Source organism: Rhincodon typus, chromosome 35 (genome assembly GCF_021869965.1).
Source record: "Rhincodon typus isolate 14 chromosome 35, sRhiTyp1.1, whole genome shotgun sequence".
In the NCBI taxonomy this organism is placed as follows: Eukaryota; Metazoa; Chordata; class Chondrichthyes; order Orectolobiformes; family Rhincodontidae; genus Rhincodon; species Rhincodon typus.
The window spans coordinates 22,670,762-22,686,248 of record NC_063366.1 but is presented as its reverse complement, the minus strand read 5'-3'; the positions used below and the strand labels follow the sequence as shown (position 1 = coordinate 22,686,248).

Here is a 15,487-nt window from a genome sequence, read left to right as displayed (position 1 = left end):
CACCCATCCCTTCCCCACCCCACACACAACACCATCCTCCCCACACATACAGATCACCCCCTTCCCTGCAAACCTCCCCACACACCCCACCCCCAACACCGACCCACTCCCCATTCCACACACACCATTCCCTCCCCCCACATTCAGATCACCCCACCTTGCCTTCTCCCGCACTCCTCCCCCCCACAACACCATCCCCATCCCCATCCCCCACATCAGCCCCTCCCCAAATTCCTCCCTCCACAACACCATCCCCTCCATCACAAATTTCCCCCCACAATGCACACCCCCACATAAACTTCCCCCTACCTCCACATATCTCCCCCACATTCCCTCCCTCACATAATCCCCTCCCCTCTTCCAAACACCCTCTACAATACCCCCCAACCACTCCCCTCAGAACACCAGCCTTCCCCTCCCCAGCTCCCCCCAACAATCTCCCCTCCCCCCTCACTGTCGGAGCTTCTGATTCCCATTGAAAATTCCATCATGTTACACAAACACTGGAACATTGGTCAGCTTTTCTCCTTCATGTAATGATTTACCAAATAAAGTTCCATCTCTGTCTGATCTTCTGCATTTGACCTTTATCCACATATTTCCCTATGTCCTGTCTTTTACTTCCCTGAGTCTGGTTGGTATGTGTGGCTATATCTTTTATCTATGTTTTGGATTGTTCCTGCTGTGTTTATGTTGTGGTGTGTGCGCATGTGTGAGTGTGTGTGTGTCTGTGCAACACACCTTTGTGTGTGTGTTTGTGTTTGTGTGTGTGTGTCTGTGCTGCATGCCTGTGTGTCTGTGTATATGTGCATGTATGTCTGTGTGTATGTCTGCATACGTTTGCAAGTATATCTATGTGTGTGTGTCTGTGTGTCTGTGTATGTGTGTGTGTCTGTGTATTGTGTATGTGTGTGTGCGCACGTGTGTTTGTGTGTGTATGTGTGTGTGTGTGTGTGTATATTTATGTCTGTATGTGTTTCTGTCTGTCATTTCCTCCCTGTTTCTGAGCTTGTTTCCTCTCTGACTCTCAGTATTGTAGTGCGATTTGCTATGCTCAAATTGGCCAGGGGCTTTTCTGCTGACAACTGTGACAAGGCTTCAAAATACATGCCTATCCCCTTCCTAACTCCCTACCTACACTCACCTTTCCTGGCCCCATCCCCGCCTCTTCGACCTGTTTGTTTCCTCTCCACCTATCCTCTCCTCTATCCCTCTTCTATCCGCCTCCCACTCTCTCCCTATTTATTTCAAAACCCCCTTCCCCTCCCCCTTTTCTGATGAAGGGTCTAGGCCCGAAACGTCAGCCTCTCTGCTCCTATGATGCTGCTTGGCCTGCTGTGTTCATCCAGCCCTGCACCTTGTTGTCTCGGATTCTCCAGCATCTGCAGTTCCTACTATCTCTGCCTCATTAGCTCTCTGGAGTTGTTTGGGATATCCTGGGATTGTGAAAGGCGCTATGGAAATGCAGATTCATGTTTGTCCCGCTGCTGGGACATGGCTTCATGCCGAGTTGGATAACAGTATTGAGTCGAGTGCCACAGTGTTTACAAGTATTGCTCCTCATCCATTTACTCATTTTGCTTCTGCCCCTTGCCACTTCCTGTGGGACCAGTGAGAAGGATCTCTTCAAATGAATTCGCACATTTAATGTCTCAAAGCACTTGTGAAAAAGCAATATTTTTCCACTGAGTGTTAAAACATCACAGCCATTCTGCGTGATGAGTTTCTCCCTACTGCTCTGCCCCCACAAAACAGTTACTGGAGACGTGAATTTGATCCATTTCTCGCTGCTGTCTGGGAGAAGGAATCTTGACAGTCCAATCACAAGAAAAGCTCTCCTTGTTTCATTTAAATTGTGCCGTGAGATGTTTAATGCCCACTTGAGCAGGTTACTGGAGGCTCGGTTAGACCCCTGATCTCAGAGACTGCAGTAAATGCCCTTAACCTCACTCCACCAGTTCAGCCAAAGGAAGAAAACCTTGCATTTATATAGCGCCCTTGATCAACATTATTCATTGCAAAGCATATAGCAGCTAATTACATCCATTTTTAAAACAAAATTATTTCCTGGGTTGTAGGCATCATGTGTAATGTCAGCATTTTGTTAATTGCCCCTTGAACTGAGTGACTTGTGAGGGCCATTTCAGACGGCATTCATGTAGCTGTGGGGGGGGGGGGGGGGAGTGGCCAGGTCATACCAGGTAAAGACAGCCGATTTCCTTCTCTGAAGGACACTGGTGAACTGGAACAGGTTTCACCATAATCGCTGATAATTTCTTTCAGTCAGAATAATTTTATAGCGTCCCTACAGTGCGGAAAGAGGCCGTTCGGCCCATCAAGTCTCCACCAATCCTCCAAAGAGCATCCCACTTGGACCCAATGCTGCAGTCTATCCCTGTAACACTAGGTGAATAATCCACCTAGCCTGCACATCCCTGGACCCTATGGGCAATTTAGCATGGCCAAACAAGCAAACCTGCACATCTTTGGCCTGTGGGAGGAAACCATTGCAACTAGAGGGAACCCGCATGGACATGGGGAGAACATGCAAACTCCACACAGACATTTTCCTGAGGCTGGAATTGAACCCAGGTCCCTGCTGCTGTGAGGCAATAGTGCTAACCACTGAGCCACTGTGTTGCCCCATATTTATAAATTTTTTTTGTTTGTTTATTTATTATTGTGTTTTGTTTATTTATTTTAACCATATTTGTTACTACTTATTTCATATTTGTTGGTTGAGGGACTCATGTGGACCCTCTTCCCCCCTTCTCTTCTTCCAAGTCAGGCCCTGGGACCCCTCACATCTGTTTGAGGGAGCAGTTAAGGGACCTCACCCTCACATCTCAGACAGGCAGCGCAATGCTACAGTGCATGTCATTAATGCATTGAGTCCCCTACCTGGAAGTCAGCTTGATCAAAAGGCTGGGCCCTCTAAAGGGTGAGAAGACTACAGAGGAGAATGCAGGCCAGGGATAGTCAGCAGGTTGTGGATGGTTTAGTGAGAGCGTGGCAAATAGCTGATGGTTCAGACGTTTTGATGGGATTGGGGTGGGCTGCTCTTTGGAGGGTAGATAATTTCTGATTCCAAGAGGGAATCTGGTAGCGAGGCAAAACATTAAGCTCAGTGGTGGAGAGGCAGGGAGGAAAGCAGAAGTCACTGTTAGCCAGAAGGAATCATTCCTGGTCCACAAGCTGTAAAATCCCCCTAACTGCTCCTTTTATCTGCCGGGTTCAATGACGCCTAGTCAACTTGGACCCACTGATGTGACCACTTCCGGCCAGCATGGTGTGGTTAGCTGCAGCTTTCTGTGTGATAGCCCACATGACATCTCCCACAGATATCTGGAAGTTTCTTAACAGCTGACCAATCCAACATCTCCGATTTACACACCACCTGGGTCATATGCTCACGTCGGTTGCTGTAATAAAACAAAATATGTCATTGATAGGCTGACTAACCGGCTGGTCAGCTGGCTGTTTACAAGCAAACCAATCACTGGAGTATACAGAGAGTTACAGGCAAACCCATATCTAGCTGTCTTAAAGGAACAGTGCCTTTCTAAGATCTGTATGCTGATTCAGCACCCACCATGGATAAAGCTGGGAAACAGCGTGAGTCTGTGGCTTGCAGCCTTGTGCTGGTGTTTAAAGAGGCAGCCTGATTCCTGAGAGCTTTACAACAAGAAGTGGGATGATCGGAGACAGGACTCAATTTGCACTCAATCGAATAGCTTCGGTAAGATGTCCCTGCTCTGCCAAAACTGTATGAGGCACTTCCTGATTAAGCTTACAGCCCTCCACTTAGCGTCAAAATATTGAAATGATACTTTCCATTTTAGTGAGCAGTAAAACGTAGGGATTAATGGAAACAATGAATCATGTTTGCAATCTCTGACATCTGTGTTAACATCAATGGGACACTTTGAAAATATTTCTTCTGATCACCTGAAAGATGGTTTTGTTGTGATTTCTCTCAAGATTGAGGAGATTCCTTGAAGCTAGTTTTTGGTTTCTTTAAAGCAGGCTGACGCTTGGGCAATATTCTTCTCCTTGAATAAGCACAAACTTTTTCTCGCTGGGTCCGCTCTCTCTCTTACTGAGCTATGGCCTTGATTGGGATCTTCCGGTTTCGGAATGTGGGTAAGATGCCGGGAAGGGAAACCCCTGAGAGAGAAATCCAGCAATCTGCAGCCAAATGGCCATCTAATGAAGAGATTCCTCCTCATCTCCATCTCAAACAGGGGACCCCTTCTGTTTCAGATGGGAGTGCTCGCTCCAGTCTCCTCCAGGAGGAGAAATGTCCTCTCAGTGTCCACCCTTCAGCTCTCCTCACATTTCAGGAAGTTGCCCTCTCATTGTCGGGTCAACTCAATTAAGTGTAGGCCCAACTTCTCACATGGAAACCCCTTCACCTCAGGAATTAACCCAGTGAGCTACACTCTACCTCATTTGCTTTTCTGCTTCATGGATCTCCGAGGTCCATGAGTGGAAGTCAATGCGTTTGCATTGGCATGGCGATTGGCATGTGTGGAACATTCCAGAGAAGCCACATAGCTTGTGTTTGCAGTGAGTCTTCCCTCTCTGTCCTTAGGTAGCGGGAGCAGGAGATCACAGTAATCTGGGTAACCAGCATAGTTGGAACAAGGCAACCCTAGTTTTGTACTCCCATCCCCTTGCAATAAAGACCAACATTTGCTGCCTTGACACTTTTTGTACCTGCTCTCCAGCTTTTTCTGATTCATCCCCAGGAACTCCCAGGTCCCTCTGCTCTGCAACGTTCTGCAATCTCTTTCCATTTAAACAATTATGGGCCAGACTTGATGGGCCAAAGGGCCTTTTTCTGTGCTGGACACCTCTGTGACTCTATAATGCTCTGCTTGTCTATTCTTCCTGTCAAAAGTCGTCAACCTCACAGTTTGCTAACCCACAAGCGAGAAAGTAAACAGAAGCATTGGACTATTGGCACATATCCCCTCCCCCAACACGGGCTCTCAGGCTCCTAGCAGTTTGGTTGGACTGGACAGCAGGCACAGGCTGGGGGAGGCGTTGGGGCCCGTATTGGTCTACCACCCAACGGTGCCTTGCCTGATTTGTCAGACGCAGCTGTCATTTGACCTTTGAAAGAATTGCTGCTCAGCTACAGAGGCACTCATGTAAAACCAGAGGAAATTGCTGGATTATTTTGAAAGGTCAACTTTGTTTCTTTCACAGAGTCTTGGCCGAATTAATGTAGTTGCTTCTCATTAAGTCTAGAGACCTGGAAGATTGGGGGATGTGGATGTTGTGCTGGAAAACTGCAAGGTAATTGAGTTGACAGAAACTCCTCATTAATCTCACAGTGCCATTCCCGGAGAGTTAAAATGTCAGGGCTCACTTTACAGAGTGAAAAACTTTATTAATCCCTCATCCACACAATTGTTTCCTCCAGTAACGGCCCTTTCCAACACCCACAAGCCCCCACCCCATCCATGACGGCCCCACTAACCCCCACCCCAGTGTCAGGGAAAATTATTCTGAGTTGATGAATTAAATTGCTGGAAAAACCCAATATGTCAGGCAGCATCTGTAGGGAAAGAGTACAGAATTCATGTTTCGAGTCCAGTGTGACTGTTCGTGGCAACTGCAGGATGCTGGAAAATGATAATATTTATGCTGTTGATACGGTAGGGTGGAGGGGTAAGTAGAACAGATGCAAAAACACCCCAGAGCAAAAGGCAAAGGGAAGGCTGATGCTAGCAGGGAGCGATATAGATGAAGCACAGATGTTAATGGTGGGAGTTAGAAACAGGAAGGTGTTGTACTGAGGACAAACTATATGCAAATGAGAAACACAGAGGAGGGAAGGGAATAATCAAAATGGATGACAGTGCTCATGCTCTGAAAGTGTTGAACTCTGTGGTGAGACCTGAAGGCTGTAAAGTACCTCAGTGGAAAATGAGGCACTGTCTCTTTGGCTTGTGCTGGACAGCAGGCCGAGCATGGAAACATCAGCATGAATGTCAGTATCACTGATCTGAGTCAACCGGAATCGACTGTATCACCAGGTGTAGACTGGTCTGTCAGTCAGAATCGACTGTGTCACCAGGCATAGACTGGTCTGTGTCACCAGGTATAGACTGGTCTGTGCCACCAGGAGTAGTCTATATCACCAGGCATAGGCTGGTCTGTGTCAGTCCGAATTGACTGTGTCACCTGGAGCAGTCCGCATTAGCAGGTATAGACTGGACTGTACCACTCACTGCCTGATATTTCTGCCTCTTTCTGCCTGCCTGGTGTCACTGTCCTGAGTGTGGCAGGAGGAGACGCTGTGCTTTGTAATCAACATTGAAGGAACAAATGCTAAACGAGCCTGTTAATGGGCAGCCCTGGGGGAGTGCGGGCAATTACATTTGAAAGACGCAAGGATCCAGCCGATCTGGTCTAATTGGTTTGTGATATTCAGAGAAATGAATCAAAACTCTATTTTCAGCATGAACAGTCGCTCATGAAGTTGTGACGTGTATGGAACGGATAAAGAGTAAACACTCAATTTAAACAGTTTAATTAACTCAGACTCAGCAGGGAGTCCTCAAGTGAGCACAGCAAATTCAGGAATGGCCGAGGGCTGGGAAGGGGGGAGGGTGGTGAATGGTGAGGAGGTGAGATCACAGTTCCTGACTGACCACACCCCACACAAATGCCGTCACTCAGTTCCCCGGGAAATGGATTAAGGACGACGTTAAGCACAGTTCACTGTGCACCAATCACAGCCTCAAGCCCCACCGATAGAAATTTGGCCCCCATATCCAGGGTAACGCTCCCAGAGAGTGAGTACTGCAGTGGCAGAGGGGCTGAGCTCCGGGAGAGGCCGAGATGTCTGCTACTGCGCTGCTTTGAAGCAAAGTGTGAGAGGTTCCCTGGAAGGCCTAAAAATGTTTCAGCTGCCCGCTCCCAAATCGTGTCACAAAGAAACTGTTCACTGCCATATTGCTGCGTGTGGGAGCTTGCTGTGCACAGTTTGGCTACCAGGCTTTACATTTCCAAACTTCACAGGCTGCCAAGTCTTGGGGAGATCCAGAGGTTGCGAAAGGTGCTGCACAAATGCGGCTTTCTCTCAGACAGGGAAGGCTAGGGAGTGACCTAACAGACGGCCTTGAACATTGCTAAAGGATTTGATTGCATGGAGCAAGATAAAGTCCTTCCAATTGTTGGGGGAAAGCAGAACGCTGGGCAATAAATGTGGGAGCATCGATAATAATAAATCGAATGAGGGCTATGAAAGAAACCCTTCCAGCCATAGTGTCCAGGGATGTGCAGGCTAGGTGGATTAGCCATGGGAAATGCAGTCCTACAGAAATAGGGTGCGGTGGGGGTGGGGTGTTGAATAGGATGGTCTTCGGAGGGCCAGTGTACACTTGATTGGCCAAATGGCCTGCTTTCACGCTCTAAGGATTCTGTGATTCTATGAAATGTCAGTGGATGCTGGTTCAGTTGTTAATTTTAAATCTGAGATAGATACATTTTGTTAAGCAAAGGTACTAAGGAATACAGGCCAAAGACAGGTGTATGGAGAGGAATCATAGAATCCCTACAGTGAGGAAACAGGCCCTTTGGCCCAACAAGTCTGCATTGACCCTCAGAGCACCCACCCAAACCCATTCCCCTATAACACGCCTAATGTACAAATCCCTGAACACTATGGGCAATTTAGCATGGCCAATCCACCTAGCCTGCACATCTTTGGACGGTGGGAGGAAACCGGAGCACCCAGTGGAAACCCACGCAGACACAGGGAGAATGTGCAAACTCCACACAGAGTCGCCTGAGGATGGAATTGAACCCGGGTCCCTGGCGCTGTGAGGCAGCAGTGCTAACCACTGTGCCATCGTGCCGCCCCCAAATTGGTGACCCTTCCTCACTGGACCCGAAACATGATTTCACTTCACAGATGTTGCTAGACCTGCTGACCTTTTCCAGCAATTTCTGTTTTTGTTTCTGATTTACAGCATCCGCAGTTCTTTTGGTTTTTATTTACAGGTATATGGAGTTAGGTCATGACCTCATTAAATGGTGGAACAGGCTCGAGGGGCTGAATGGCCATTCCTGTGTTCCTATGTGCTATAGATAGACCCACAATATTGTTTGGGAAGTTGTGCCAGGATTTTGATCAACCAGCACTGAAGGAATGGCGATATTTTCCCAATCAGGATGGTGAGTGAATTCTGGTCTCCCTGCTATAGAAAAGATGTTGTTCAACTTGAAAGGGTTGTGAGAAGATTTACAATGATATTACCAGGTTTGGAGGGTTTGAGCTGTACGAAAAGGCTGAATAGGCTGGGACTATTTTCTGTGGAGGGTCAGAGGCTGAGGAGTGGCCTTATAAAATTATGAGGGGCATGGATAGGGTTCAATAATCAAGGTCTTTTCCCCAGGGTAGGGGAGTCCAAAACAAAAGGGCGTAGGTTTAAGGTATCAGGGGAAAGATTTAAAAGGGAACCTATGGGGCAACTTTTTCACACACAGTGTGTTGGTGTATGGAATGAACTGTCAGAGGAACTGGTAGAGGCTGGTACAATTACAACATTTAAAAGCATCTGGATGGGTATATGAATAGGAAGGGTTTAGAGGGATTTGGGCCAAATGCTGGCATATGGGACTAGATTAGTTTAGGATATCTGGTCGGCATGGATGAATTGGACCGAAGGGACCGTTTCTGTGCTGAATATCTATGACTCTATGAGTGGCATAGAGAAGAACTTGCAGGCGGTTGTTCCCATATATCTGCTGCCTTTGTCCTTCTAGATAATAGAGATCACCAGTTTGAAAGGTGCTGTTTTATGCTCTTTGGTGAATTTCTGCAGTGCATCTTGTAGATAGTATACCCTGCTGCTACTAAAAGTCGATGGTGGAGAGAGTGAATGTTTGTGAATGCAGTGCCAATTAAGCAGGAGCTTTTTCCGTAATAGTGTCAAACTTCCTGAGTGTTGTTGGAGCAGCACTCTCCCAGGCACATAGAGAGTATTCCATCACACTCCTGACTTGAATAAAAGCAAAATATTGTGAGGGATACTGGAGATCTTAAATGAAGAGAGAAATTGTGGGAGAAATTCAACGGGTTTGACAGCATCTGTAGAGAAAGAGGCAGAGTTAATGTTTCAAGTCCAGTGACACTTCCTGGGGACACTCCTGACATGTGCCTTGTAGATGGTGGACATGCTTTTGAGAGTCAGGAGATGAGTTATTCACTACAATATTCCTAGCCCCTGACCTGTTCTTTTGGCCACTGTATTTATATGGTTAGTTCAGTTAGCTTCTGGTCCATGGCAACCCCCAGAATATTGCTAGCTGGGGATTCAGCAATGGTAATGCCATTGAATGTCAAGTGGCAATGGTTAGATTTTCTCTTTCTGGAGATCATCACTGGCTGACACTTGCATGGTGTCAAACTACTTGCTGTTGTCAGCCTGAGCTATAAATATGGTTGATAAGCCTTTTGGTTTCCTTCTATGTGGATCCACCATTTGAACTCTTTGCTGATTTTTCTTTGCTACTCACTGTCCAATTATATTGCTTTTTGTGTAAAATCTTCAACTGCATCAACTTCATTTTCTTTACCCAAGTCTCTTTGTGACATATGCCAGAGGCACAGAGAGAGATAATTGACTGTTGTGCTCTGTGGGTTGTACAGCAATGTGCACTCAAAGCACTAACAACAGCCAAGATTGGGATGACATTGACAATGTGTTCAATCTTCATTCTTGTGGTTGACAACATTGTCTCAGCCTCTTGCTGTGTTACTCCCAGTGCACAAGTCACAAAGTCTGTCTCAATGACCTGCTGCCTTACACCAGTGATACGGAGGACTCAACACGTGAAATATGATGAGGATTCATAAAGTGCACAGCACTTAACAGAACAAATCATTTTCTCTACCTGCTGAGTACCATGCATGGACAGGAGCTGGTGTTGAGACACGTGCACATCTGTGCACGCACATGTACACAGACAGGCACATGCACCCATACATGTGCATGCTCACATACAGAAGCATATACACAGAAATACACACAGGAGGCTATTGAAATTCAGCATGTCCATAAGGACACTCACTACCCTTTACAGATGCACCATAGAAATCATTCTATCAAGGTGCATCACAGTTTGGTATGGCAACTGCTCATGCCCATCTCCGTAAGAAAATTGTGAACACAGCCCAGACCATTACACAAGCCAACTTTCCATCCATTGACTCCATCTACACTTCACGTTGCCACAGAAAGGCAGCCAATGTCACCAAAGACCCCTCTCACCCCAGTTATAATCTCTTCCAACATCTGTCAGGTAGAAGATACAGAAGCTTAAACATGTGTACCAACAGATTAAAGAACAAGTTCTCCCCTGCTGTTATTAAACTTGTGAATGGACCTCTCAAATTTCAAATCTAATGTTGATCTCGCTTTTTGTGCATTTTCTTTGCAGCTATAATTTTGTATTCCTCGCACTGTTCAATCACCCTATGCTTTTTGTGACTTTGTATGCTATGATTTGCCTATATTGGACGCAAAACAAAACTTTTCACTGTACTTATGGACATGTGACAACAAAAATAAATCAGATCACGCACAGAGACATGCACACACACATGCAGAAGCATAAATACACACACATGCAGTTACACACACGTGTCCATACAGACACACACGTACAGGCACACATGCAGAAGCATATACACACATATGCAAGGACATACATGCATATATGTGACATCATACATAGAGAGAAACAAAAATGTAACATACTTAGATGCATGTACAAGGCACACACAGAGTAAAACGCCAGGCAGGAGTGAATCAGTGTTTTTTTTTAACCTGCATATTGTTGGTGCTGATCTTCGTACACACTGTTACAGGTTACAGTACGGAATGGGAGTGAATTACTAACCTATTACCCCAGTGTAAAGTGTACATGTGAAATGTGCAGACGTAGTGAGCTCTAACATTGCAGATGGGAGGAAGTGTACATGAGGTGCTCACATTCATGCGGAAGAGTTTTAACTGAGGCACGTGGAAACACAGAGCTACCAAGGTATAAAGTCCCCATGAGAAGAAGGCTAAAGAATTATGATTTGACTTTACCTCTGAAACCTCCAGTTCGAATCGCCTATTGGTGTCAAGAAGGGGTTTGTGAGATGACCTTCAGACAATCTCAATCTGGAGCTTTGTGTATATTTACAGTCCAGCTCAGCACCAGGACACAAGAATTCCTTGCATCACCAGGGATGTAGATCAAACAGTCAGGGGCCCTCCCATTGTCAGTGAGACTGAAGAACCTTGTTGTAGGGACAGTATGTCAACAGTCAGTTTCATGCGTGCTGTGTTTGATCGGGACTGTTGCAGAGCAGTATGAATCCTGTATTCTCCCCCTCCCTGACCCTCATGCTGAAGAGAGAGATGGGATAAGAGATGTCTTAGGTCCTGATCAGACATCCCTCTGTACTGATGATTTCACTCAATCAGAAACTCAGTCACAAAGATTATGGTCTGTCTCTTCCACATCTCCCTGACTGAAAGCATTAAGAAGGCTATGGCACAGGGTGTTAATCACTCTGATCGCACTCAGTTCCACACCACCATAATTCTGGCCACCTTAGGTCCCTGAGGACTGACTGTCTGTCTCTCCATTCAGTACCTACTCCATGTGTAGAAAAAGCAGTTTACCCCTCAGCAGACTCTCGTAAACATACATGACAACCAAGTGTGAAGCTGATGGATAGAGTTACATCAAACTCGTTGTCTAGAGACAGGCTGTTTAGCCCAACTAGCCCATGCTATGCTTACACTCCATAGAAACCTCCTCCTACTTCTTTGTATTGAAATCTTATTAATGTAGTCTTCTCTCCTTATCTCCGCAATGTGTTTATGGAATCATAGAGATCCACAGCAGAGAAAAAGGCCCTTCAGCCTGTCGAGTCTGTACCTGTCAAAAACAAACTCCTAACTGTTCGAATCCCATTTTCCACCACTTGGCCCAAAGCCTTGTAGGCCTTGGCATTTCAAGTATATCTTTAAATGCATCTTAAATGTCCAGCTCCCTGCATCAATGCATTTATACCATTCACCTCAATTAAATCTTCTGCTCATGAACTTGACATTCTCACCAATCTCTGGTTAAAGAGATTTGTCATGAAGATCCCAGTGGATTTATTAGTTACTATCTCCAGCTGTTCCTCTTTTTATTTTGGCTCACCTTAGACAGCACCTTCTGAACCTGTGACCTACACCTCAAGGGCAGCAGATATATGGGAACACCATCACCTGCAAGTTCCCCTCCAAGCCACTCACCATCCTGACTTGGAAATATATCACCATTCCTTCACTTGCTGGATAAAAATCCTGGTATTCCCTCCCTGACGGCATTGTGGGTCAACCTACAGCAGGTGGACTGCAGCGGTTCAAGAAGGCAGCTCACCACCACCTTCTCAAGGGCAACTAGGGATTGGCAATAAACGCTGGCTTTTTTTTAATTGATGAGGGCATCGCTGGCTAGGCAGCATTTATTGCCCAGATGGCAGTTAAGAGTGAACCACATTGCTGTGGGTCCGGAGTCACATATAGGCCAGACCAGGTAAGGATGGTAGTTTCCTTCCCTAAAGGACATTAGTGGGATGTTCCTGACAATCAACAATGGATTCATGGCCATCATTGGATTCTTAATTCCAGATATTTATTGAATTCAAATTCCACCATCTGCCATGGCGGGATTTGAACCTGGGTCCCCAGAATGTTGTCTGTTCTCTGGATTAACAGTCCAGCGATAATACACCAGGCCATCACCTCCCCAGCCAGTGATGCCCATGTTCCATGAAAGAATAAATTTAAAAAGTGGAAACTCCTTTTCCATGTCTAACCGACCAAACCCTTTCAGAATCTTAAAGGCCTCCACTCCCTCAGCATTCCCAGGAGCTGGCGGTATACCTTGGAGTGAGATAAGATTAAATCAAACAGTAATAGTAATTTATTGTTACATGTGCTGAAAATACAGTAAAATGAGTATAAGTTAACATAATCCAATGCCATTTTAATTAGATAAATTATAAAAAGAAATAATTCACACAAAGTTTAGACAAATTTCTTTTTTTGTTCCATTCACAGCTTTTTGATTTCCTATGAGCCTCTGGGACACCGTCTTGCTCTGCAGCTGCCAAAGGTGTCCCTGAGGACGCAACACCGAGGAGGAAGCACGCTGAAGCAGCGCCCAACGCAACTGACCGGACTCAGAATGCCACCTCTTCCAAAGCTGCCTCATTGCTAGTGATACTCCAGCCACAGCCATAGCCAGGAGACTGTCCCAACTCTGGGGGATCAGGGCCCATCTCAACTTCTGAGAACAAATTGACCATCCAAATGAATTCCCAAGAACTGATTGAATGTCCAAATTAACTTCCGAGGACAGAGGGATCATTCCATCTGCTGCCATTACAGATGCCGCAGAAACACCAGAGAAAAGGAACGACCTCAATTCATCAACACTGGAGCTGTCTGCAACTGCCATGGCCATGAGAAACGGATATCCACTCACTAGCTCCCAGTATCCTCTCTCCACCACCACAGCTGCAGAAGGAAAAAAAGATGAATTTGATTCCAAAGTTTAAAAGTAAAAATAGAAGAATCAGTTATGCGGGAGGGAGAGGAGAGGCTGGGAGCCTGAATACCTTCTACCCTGCCACCTCCGCCATCTTGTAAAGTTTGGAGTTTTCCAAAGTTAAAGGGTGCTGTGGAAAGGGGAAGGACCTGCCTGACTTTTCTGAAACCAATATCACGCTGTCAGGCTCCTGCCTTCAACTGTTTTGTGTTGAAGTCTGTTCAGTATTGTTGCTCACTGTGTTTGATTTATTCAGCCTGGGTGTGGACTCATGGGAAGTGATCTAAGTTGTACAGCTGGAACATGGAGCAGACCTTTTAAAGCTTTGTGAATAAAACCTGTTACACACAGTGATAGTAGTGTCATTGCTGCATAGATCAGAGATTTAAAATCCATAAGGGAGGCACGTTAGTGTTTCCAATGCATTGTACATCCAAAGAAAGTTTCATTATGTCAGCACTTTTTGAACATTCCGTCTTTGAAATACCTTTGAAGTGTAGTCACTGCTGTAACATGTGAAAAGCTGCAGCCAATTTGTGCACAACATACCCCCTGATTGGTTCACAAAGTTGGGGTTAGGTGCAAGTCCAGGGAAAAGGTTGAAATCTAAGCTGGCTTTTCCAATACAATTCTGTGGGTGTGCTGCACTTGCTGTAATGTTAAAAATGCTTGCTTCAGGATGCAATGTGAAACTGAAGCCCCAAGCCAACCTCTCAAGTGGAGCCCAAATGTTCCCACAAGCAATATTTAAGAGTTAAGCAGTCGAATTGTTGAGCAACCCCAGGCCAATATTTATCACTCAAACAACATCGCTAAAGAACACGTGGCCACTTGGTAATACAGAACCTGGGGAGGCTGCCGGCAAAAGGGACTGTTATTCAAACTTCTTTATGTTGCATTCATTCATCAGGACAGAATCACAAGAACACAAAATCTCAAAGGGGACAACAATTTATTCTCCATGAGAAGAGTGTGATGATTGGTTGGCAAGTGGGCTCTGAGTGGTAAGAAGTGTTGCCTTGAAGGAGGTACCAGAAAACAGTTAACTCCAGCATTTTTGTCAAAATTCAAACTAGGCATCCAACTCTGAACGGTCAAGTCATTACTCTGGGGCACATACCAGGGAATGGCATCCCATAATTTCTTGTTCATTTGTAAAAGATTCAATGAGTGCATATATTATAACATAGAACTGTACAGCACAGGAACAGACCCTTTGGCCCATATTGTTTTGCAGAACATGATCCCCAATTATTTCTGTTTGTGATGAACAGGACATGTGGGTAGCTACTAGAACACATATGTGAGCCTCTCTACATACTGAAATGAGAACCTTGAACTAATAGTTCATGTGATCGTTAGCGCAATTGGAATTGTTTAGAAACTACCACCCAACAGCAGAATCACATTTAATACTGAGCATTAGGTTCCATGCTTTGCAAGCAGAGCTGGTAGCTGAATAAAATAAAAAGGAGATCACTTAGCACATTGTTAATCTTTGGAGCTTGCTATGTGTAAATTGAGTCCGGCCTTTTCCTGCATCATAACTCTGACTGCATTCCAAAGACAGCTTCATTGGGATGGCCTAAGACGTTTTATTTCTATTCATTTCTGGGCATCGCTGGCTGGCCAGCTTTTATTGTCCATTCCTCGTTGCCCTTGAGAAGGTGGTGGTGTTTCCATATGTCTGCTGCCCTTGTCCTTCCAGATGGAAATGGTTGTGGGTTTGGAAGGTGCTGTCTGAGGATCTTTGGTGAATTTCTGCATTGCATGTTGTATATAGTACACACTGCTGCTACTGAGCGTCAGTGGTGGAGGGAGTGGATACTTGTGGATACAGTGCCAATCAAGCAGGCTGCTTTGT

The 15,487-nt window shown here is 45.7% G+C and overlaps 1 long non-coding RNA gene across 2 annotated transcripts; it reads left to right on the top strand.

Moving 5' to 3' along the window:
• The first annotated feature begins 3,560 nt into the window (after positions 1-3,560).
• Positions 3,561-13,973, top strand: LOC125486962. Of its 2 annotated transcripts, none has more exons than XR_007265531.1 (2): positions 3,561-3,739; positions 13,134-13,973. It is a non-coding gene; the product is annotated as an uncharacterized LOC125486962 (long non-coding RNA). The 2 variants fall into 2 exon arrangements; XR_007265532.1 differs by lacking the exon at positions 3,561-3,739 and adding an exon at positions 6,698-6,809.
• The last annotated feature ends 1,514 nt before the right edge of the window (positions 13,974-15,487 follow it).